Source organism: Gracilinanus agilis, chromosome 3 (genome assembly GCF_016433145.1).
Source record: "Gracilinanus agilis isolate LMUSP501 chromosome 3, AgileGrace, whole genome shotgun sequence".
Lineage (NCBI taxonomy): Eukaryota > Metazoa > Chordata > Mammalia > Didelphimorphia > Didelphidae > Gracilinanus > Gracilinanus agilis.
The window spans coordinates 58,243,187-58,252,765 of NC_058132.1; positions in this window are offsets into that span (position 1 = coordinate 58,243,187).

The following is a 9,579-nucleotide window of genomic DNA, read 5'->3' on the forward strand; positions in this document are numbered from 1 at the left end:
GGGGGGGGGGGGGGGGGGGGGGGGGGGGGGGGGGGGCAGCTGGGTAGCTCAGTGGAGTGAGAGTCAGGCCTAGAGGCAGGAGGTCCTAGGTTCAAACCCAGCCTCAGCCACTTCCCAGCTGTGTGACCCTGGGCAAGTCACTTGACCTCCATTGCCCACCCTTACCACTCTTCCACCTATGAGACAATACACCGAAGTACAAGGGTTTAAAAAAAAAAAGTTTAAAAAAAAAAAAGGCTATGGCAGGGGCAGCTGGGTAGCTCAGTGGATTGAGAGTCAGGCCTAGAGGTCCTAGGTTCAAAGCCAGCCTCAGACACTTCCCAGCTGTGTGACCCTGGGCAAGTCACTTGACCCCCATTGCCCACCCTTATCGCTCTTCCACCTAGGTGCCAATACACAGAAGTTAAGGGTTAAAAAACGAAAACAAAAACAAAACAAAACAAAAGTCTATGGCACTATTCCAGGCAAAAGATGATGAGGGCTTGAAATGTATTAGGTGCAAGAGATATTGTAGAAATAGAAACTAGATTTGGCAATTGACTGGGGATATGTGGGGTGAGGAAGATAAAGAGTCAAAGTTAAAGCTGAGGGTGAAAATTTGGGTGAAAGAAAAGATAGTGATGCCCCTGAAAAAGCTAGGAAGTTCAGAAGAGGCAGAAGACAGATAATGAAGTCTGTTTTGGAAATGTTAAATTTGAGATGCCTACAGGACGTCCATATGACTTGTGCCTAAGAGATGGTATAAGAGAAACCATCCATGGCACGTGAAGAAGGAATAACAGACAGATAGACTAATGGTTATATGTAGAATCTATGAAATACACATTCAGGTTGTCCCCCAGCCCTTCCTCTTGTGGTGGCCTTCCAAGATGGGGAGTAATATCATGGAAACCTATATTTACAAACCTAAGTACTTAAATGAGCATACATAACTTATGGGTATTTCCCTGAGCAATCACTCAATGGTCCTTCAGTCAGTCATTCAAGCAATCTTTTTTTTTTTTTTTTACCCTCCCTATAATGTCATTGGCATAGGTTGGCAAAGTCCTACATGTGTCTAGTCCAGGCTTTAGTGCAGGGAACTCCTCTATCATGGTTATTAGTAGCTTAGTATCTCTGGTAAATCAGTCAACCAGCATTTAGTAGAAACTTACTAGGTTTCAGGCACTGTGCTAAGTACATTGCTTAGTAAATGTTTAGTAAATGCTTAGTAAAAAAAAAAAAATGCTTGTTGGATAATTTTAGAGTCTTCTAGTTTGACCTTCCTGTGACCATCTTGGCGGTTTTCCCCCCTCCTGTCAAAGTCAAGTGAGTCTTGCAGGAACCCTTTTTCTAAGTCCAGTCCTATCTTCTCCTTTATTGTAAGACCTCTATTTGCAGAGAATCTTCTGACCAGCTAGTAATCGGACCAAAAAGCAAACAATGAAACCCAACTGACCTTGCCTCAATTCCCAAAAACTAACTCCTGAATTTAAAACATGTCAATCAAATCTAAAGAACAAGAAAACTGGAATGGCAGAGCCAAGAGGGTGGAGAAGGTACACAGACCCAGCTGGATTCTACCTATTATCTTCCAAATAACTATGATATAATGACTTACAAGTAGATTTTGCAGGAGTTTAACTCACCAAAGACTGGCTGAAATAAATTTTAAGCCCAAAACAACTTAGAAGGCTAGCATGAAAAAGATATTGCTCTGAGTTGGAAGCAATATGCCAAGGCAGGGCTCCCCCCCCCAAAAAAAAAAAAAAGCTTTAGGGGTGGCCAAATCAGCAGCAAAGGCTTCTGGAATTCTTAGCCACAGATAATAAGGGGAATTGGACAACTGTTCAGAAGCTGATGAGAGGGGTCCTTTTGCTGCCTCTTGGTTTAAGACTCTTGTTGCATTGCCTATATACAGGACTGATCCAGGTTGTAATCCTGAGTTAGGGTCTCAGGGTGAGGAGGTACACTAACAGACACCAGTGCTTGTAGCCACTGAGGAGCAAGGGACCCTGGTCACAGTTCTAATGTAGAAAACAGTGCTTGGGGTTACTCACAGACCAGAGTACAGGTGAAGAGACTATTAAACATACCTCTCTTTATATCATATCACCTTGGAAGAACTAAAAGCAGGTAAATTCCCCAGAGCCAGCTCTAAAGACAGCTTCATAAAGATCTTGAAATTTAAAACAGTGATCCCTTCAGCAAAGTTATAGAGCCCAATGTTAAAAGTTTTTTAAGTTAAAAGAAAAGAAAAATGCTGGAAAATGAACAAACAACAACAAAAATGGAAACTCAACATAGAAAGTTATTTTGGTGACCAAGAAGATAAAAATACAAATTCAGAAGAATATAACAAAATCAATAGTGCTGTATCCAAAGTCTCAAAGAAAAATATGAATTGCTCTTATGCCCCAAAAAAGAATGAATGGAGGAGCTCAAAAAAAAAAAGATTTTAAAAATCAAATACGAAAAGTAGAAGAAAAATTAGGAAAAGAAATGAAAATTATACAGAAAAATCATGAAAAAAAAAGTCAACAGCTTGATAAATAAAGGCAAATAAAGAAATTAGTATCTTAAAAAACAGAATAGGCCAACTGGTAAAAGAGGCACTAAAGAGAACAACTCTTTAAAAGTAGAATTGACCAAATGGAAAAAGATATACAAAAATGCACTGAAGAACTTCGTAAAAGGCAGAATTGGCCATATGGGAAGAGAGGTACAAAAATTCATTGAGGAAAAGAACTATTTAAAAAATAGAATTGGCCAAATGGAAAAAGAGGCACAAAAACTCACTCAAAAAAAATCACATATTAAAATTTAGAATTGGGCAAGTGGAAGCTAATGACTTTATTGTAAAAGTGAAATTTGGGGAATGCCATTCTAAAAATATATATATTTCTATGGACAAGGGAAATGTATCAAAACTACATTTCCCGTGATCCAACATGGTCCAACTGATTTCCGTTTCCGACGTCTTGACGCAGGGGAGAGCTTAAATCTCCTGGGTTAGGAGGGAGTGGCCTCTTTTGCGAGTAGGCCATGGCCAGGAAACAGGAGACAAAATGGAGGCGGCAGTTTTGAATGCTTACAAGCGCGTGGTCTAATGATTTTATCTATCAGCATGGCTTTAATTAAAATACTAATATATATATTTATACCAGCCTTTATCATTTTTCATTTTTATAATTTTGGCAACCTTACAAAGTTTGGAAATAGAATTCTCAGTTTTCTAGATAGCCTAAGAAGAAGCCATGTGGCTCTGGGACCCAGAGTCTCAGAAGCGATTTTTTTCCTTGCCCAGTCTTCTCCCAGTTTTCCCCAGCCTAGAGGCTATTTCACGGGGAAGAGAGACAATGGCTTTAATGGCTGCAGGGCTGCGAATTATTTTGCTCAATGCACCGGGCCTGGTGACCCTTGAGGATACTAAAATGCCGGAGCCCAGCCAGTGTGTCTCTGCTGCTGCTCTCTGCTGCTGATCTCCATTCCTACTGCTGATCTCCTGACTACAAGCCTACACCATCGTCCCAGTGCCTGTGATCTCAGATCCTGACTGCTGGAGTCCAGAACCCCGAGCTCCAACATGGAGGACCCCCAGCTGCTGCCTTTGCTGACTTGCCGAGACCTCCAGAGACTGCTTCAGCTCTGCCGCAAACCATTTGGGTAGTATATTCCCCTTTTTCCCTATTTCTAGCCTTCCACGTGTTTCTCTAAAGGCCTAATTTAGCCACCCACACAAGCTCTACCTGTGGGATTTTCTACAATGACCCAACACCACGTGGACCTAGCGTTTACCCTTAATGGGGCCGAATGGCCTATTCAGACTTGCTTGTGATTAAAAACTGAACTCAGGGGAGAAATATTCACCCCCATAACTGCTCAGAACTTTGAACTTTTAGAAGAAAAAAAAACCCTTAAACTCAGCAGAACTCAATCAAAAGAACCTTAAATTGAAACCAGGGGTGAACTTTTAAAACCTCGGAACTGAATGAGCTTTATTTCTGTTTTAAAAAGACTGTATCTTACTGTATATTGCTAATTACTTTTGTTAATTAATCTTGCTTATTTCGTTGATTTTCCTGTTGCACTGAATCATTTTACGCTAATGAAGTTTCTGTTTATGATGTTATTATATTTACTAATTTACCTAAAGCTTACTGTATCAAAAACAATGCAGTTATATGTACCACCTATGAACATCTTATAGAGCACATGTCTTTTAAAAATTTATTCCGTCTTGGTAATTGCAAAGAACCTTGAAAGTTTCCATGCGTTAAATATTACCTTGTAATTTTACAAGAGATCTTTTTAACTTTTACTTTAAATCCTTAAGAATTGTTGCCTTAAATGGGTAGAAGCATTCCTACCCAGGATTTTTTAAAACAGGAAGCCAAGGAGCTCCTGTATATTCTTATCTGAGGATGATTATACCAGAAGGGTTCTTTTTTAAATATCACATTTTGCTATGGAAGCAATAACAGCATTTGCCAAGAGTTAAAAGTTGTAACAAGTATATAATTTTAAACATCACATTATTGTTTTAAAATGTGCTATTGGAAATAATGGTACTCTATTTGAATGTGCATTATGAATCTGCTATTTTGTAAAACCCACTTTCTCTCACAGAAAGTCTCATTTTTGGGTAACATAACCCTTCTAGTTCTAAGCTATATATATTTTTTTTTGATTTTAAAACAATTTTTTTAATGAGAGAAATTGATTTTCCCCTTTTCTCATCTTGTACTGGAAGTACATATATAATCATTATTTATCCTTTTTCTGATTCTACAGCAATACCTGAGCGTATAGGACTGTGAATTAAATGCCTCTCCGATTCCAGAAGGGAATATGAAAGCCATTAATAGTGCTAAAGAAAGCACATGGTCAGAGACTTGACTGACTAAGATCTGCATAATTGCAGCAGTTCTATGCCAATACTTTAGGGCGTGGAAATTGGGGTTTGAGTCCTGGAGTCCCAGTCTTTTCTAAAACTTTAGAGGACGTGGGTCCCCTCGACTTAGATTCCTAGAAAGCACCTAAGATTGGTTATTTATTTGGCTCACTTCCCTAAAAAGCTGATGATAAGTCAGATCAGAGAGAGACATTTCCCTTTAGTCCTGGCCCTGGATGGGTAATTGCACACTGCTGAATTCACTTTAATTAGACCTTCATTCAAAGGTCTAAGTTTATTTTCCCCAGATTTTTGCACATTTCATTTTCAAGTTAATTTTTTCTTCTTTTTTCTTGAATTTTCTTCTTTGTATTTTGCCATCCTTAGCTGACCTGAGGTACCTTTCTTTTTAGAAAAAAGGTGTGTTTAAGATTTACCTCACGGGGATATCTGTTAAGTTTTTTAAAATTCGATAATGTAAAAATATATGTATATTTATTTAACTCTTTTAGGAGTAATTTCACGGGAATTATATAAAATCTTAGAAGAAAATGTATGTTTTGTAATCTATAATGTAAAGTTTAAATTCTTTTGAGAATAATTTCAGGATAAGGATCTTGCCATCTCCCCAAAATCCAGACAACGAACTTGTTTTGGTGAAGACACTATGAAGATGTCTGAAAAGCCTTCACTGTACCATGAAGACCAAAAATTGAACTTTGGGGTGCAGTTGATTGAACTATGGGGAGTTGAAATTGAGTTGTATGTATTGTTTTAATTGTACACTGTTATGCCAGTGGGGGACAGCCCCCAAATTGGTTTTTTGTCAATGCGTCTAATTTTAACCATTTGTTCATCTATTTCTTTATCCCCAAATTCCTGAAAAATTTAGAAGTTGTTTATTTTTACAGGTCCAGCGAAGAAAAAAGGACTAACCTTTTTTTTTGCCGGACCTCACGGGGAATTGTAAAAGTGAAATTTGGAGAATGCCATTCTAAAAATATATATATTTCTGTGGACAAGGGAAATGTATCAAAACTACATTTCCCGTGATCCAACATGGTCCAACTGATTTCCGTTTCCGACAATTTAAGCTTTTGAGAATAATTTCAGGATAAGGATCTTGCCATCTCCCCAAAATCCAGACAATGAGTAGGCCATGGCCAGGAAACAGGAGACAAAATGGAGGCGGCAGTTTTGAATGCTTACAAGCGCGTGGTCTAATGATTTTATCTATCAGCATGGCTTTAATTAAAATACTAATATATATATTTATACTAGCCTTTATCATTTTTCATACTTATATTATGAGACATCAAGAAACAATCAATCAAAGTCAAAAGGATAGAAAAAATAGAAGAAAATGTGAAATAGCACAACTGATCTGAAAAATAAATTCAAGAGGGATCATCTCAGAATTATTGGACTACCTGAAAGCCACGATCAACAAGAGCTTAGTCATCATCTTTCAAGAAATTATCAAGAAAAACTGCCCTGATATTCTAGAACCAGGAGGTAAAATAGAAATGGTAAGAATCCAATAATCACTTCCTGAAAGAGACCCAAAAAGGATAACTTTCTAGACTATTATAGCCAAATTCCAGAACTCCCAGGTCAAGGAAAAAATATTACAAGCAGCCAAAAAGAAACAATTCAAATATTGTAGAGCAATAGTCAGGATAACACAAGGTTTAGCAGATTCTACAATAAAGCACAGAGGTCCTGAAATATGATATTCCAGAGGGCAAGAGAGCCAGAATTTCGATCAAGAATCACCTATGCAGCAAAACTGAGCATAATCTTTCCCCCAATAGGGGGGAAAATAGGTATTCATTGAAATGGAGGACTTTTGAACATTACTTATGAAAAGTCCATAGCTGAGTGGAAAATGTGGCTCTCAAATATAAGACTCAAGAGAAGCATAAAAAGGTAAACAGGAAAGAGAAATCAAAAGACATTTAATAAGGTTAAACTATCTATATACCTATAAGGAAAGTTGATTCTTGTAACTCCTAAGAACCTTATCATTATTAGAGCAGTTAAAAGGAGTTTACATAGAGAGTAAGGATGTAAGTTGAATAGATGGGATGACATCTTAAAAAAAAAAACAAAAAACTGGGAACAGCTGGGAAGCTCAGTGGATTGAGAGCCAGGACTAGAGACAGGAGGTCCTAGGTTCAAATCTGAACTCAGCCACTTCCTAGCGCTGTGTGACCCTGAGCAGGTCACTTGACCCCCATTGCCAACCCTTACCACTCTTCCGCCTTGGAGCCAATATACAGTATTGACTCCAAGATGGAAGGTAAGGGTTTAAAAATAAAATAAAACTAAGGCATGAGAGAGAGAAATACATTGGGAGAAGGGGGAAGGGAAAACAGAATTGGCTAAATTATCGTACATTAAAGGGGCATGAAAGAGCTTTTATAGTGGAAGAGAAGATGGGAAGCTCAGGAGGGGAGCATGTGAACCTTACTTTCATCAGAATTGGCTCAATGAGGGAAAAAATATAGAATTATATATATATATAAAGCTATCTTGCCCTACAGAAAAATAGGAAAATAGGAAGGGAAGGGGATAACAGAAAGCAGCTAGGGCTGATAGAAAAGAGGGCTAACTAGGGGATATGGTAGTCAGAAACTAAACAAGGGGAAATAGGATAGAGATAAATACACAGTAAACATAATGGTGTGAAAACTTTTTACAGATCTCTCTAATAAGGGCCTCATTTCTCATATACATAGAGAAATGAGAGAAATATCTATATGAATACAGTCCTTCCCCAAATGATAAATGGTCAAAGGATATGAAAAGGCAGTTCTCAGATAAAATAAGTAAAACTCTCTATAGTCATGCAAAAAAAGTTCTAAATCACTATTAATTAGAGAAATACAAACTAAAACTAAGGTACCACTCCACCCCTATCGGATTAGATATTATGACAGAAAAGGAAAATGATAAAACTTAGAGAGGATGTAGGAAAACTGAGACACTAATGCACTGTTGGAGTTAAGAACTGATTCAACCATTCTGGAGAGCAATTTGGACCTAGACCCAAAAAGCTATAAAATTATATACATTCTTTGATCCAGCAATACCATTACTAGGCTTGTATCCTAAAGAGATAAAAAACAAAAAGGGGAAGGACCTATATATACAAAAATATTTAAAGCAGTTCTTTTTGTGGGGGCAAAGAATTGGAAAGTGAAGGGATACCCATCAAGTGAGTAATGACTGAGTACATTATTGTATATGATTTTGATGGAATACTATGGTACTATAAGAAATGATGAGCAGGAGGAGCTCAGAAAAACCTGGAAAGACTTACGTGAACTAAAGCAGAATGAAGTAAGCAGAACTAGGAGAACATTGTACATAGTGACAGGAATGCTATATAATGAATAACTGTGAATAATTTAACTATTCCTAGTAATACAATGACCTAAAACAATCCCAGAGGATTCATGATTTAAAAGAAAAGTTGGGGGCAGCTGGGTAGCTCAGTGGAGTGAGAGTCAGGCCTAGAGACAGGAGGTCCTAGGTTCAAACCTGGCCTCAGCCACTTCCCAGCTGTGTGACCCTGGACAAGTCACTTGACCCCCATTGCCCACCCTTACCAATCTTCCACCTATGAGACAATACACCAAAGTACAAGGGTTAAAAAAAAAAAAAGTCATTGCTTTCAGAGAAAGAACTGACGGAGTCTGAATCCAGACCAAAGCAAAAACTTTTCCCTTTCTTTCTTACTTTTTTTATTGTTTCCTTCCACAAATTAATAACATGGAAAAATGTTTTCCATGATTGTACATGCAAAATCTATATCAGATAGCTTATAGTAAATCTGGGGGAGACAGAGAATTCAAGGCTCAAAATGTTGGAAACTGTTTTTACATTTTACATGGGGGGAAAAAATAAAATTTAATTAAAAAGAAAAATCTATTCCCTGCCACCCCTTAGCTGTAACCCAGCCTTGCCTCCTCTTCCAAAAGACTACTTAACAACCATTTTTTCCTCTGTATCTCATTGAAGACACCCAACATGATAGTGAGGAGGAACCAAGACTATAGTCTTTCAATGGTAGTCCCATATGTATAGAAATATACAACCTTTTTTGTTGTGGTAAAGAAGTAAAAATTTAGGAAATGCTCATCAATTAGGGAATAACTGAACAAATTATTATTGGATATGAATACAATGGAATACCTTTGTGTTCTACAAAAGGAGCAAAAGGGATTGTTTCAGAGAATCGTGGGAAGTACTTAAATGACTTGTCCAGGGTCACCCAGTAAATGTCTAAGGCTGGATCTGAACTTGAGTCTTGCCTCTCTCCACTGTGCTATCTACCTCAAAGAAGCAGAGAGGGAGCATTTCACGTTTCTTCTTTGGGACGAAGCTCGGCCATCATCATTTTGCAGCATTCTATTTCATCTTCTCCATTTATGCGGTTATCATCAATGTATATATGTTGCTTCCCTGGTGCTGCTGACTTCACTTTGTATCAGCTCAATTAAGTCTTCCTGACTGATGCTGTTCTCATCATCCATCTTCATTGTTTCCTACAGCACAGTCTTATTCCTTTCCATTCATACATTACTTTGTTTAGCCATTCCTCCGGAGATGGGCCTCTGCTTTGTTCCCATCTTCTGCCACTACAAGTGTTGCTAAGAAATTTCTGTTGTCTTCGGGGCATTTCTTTTTTGTCATTGACC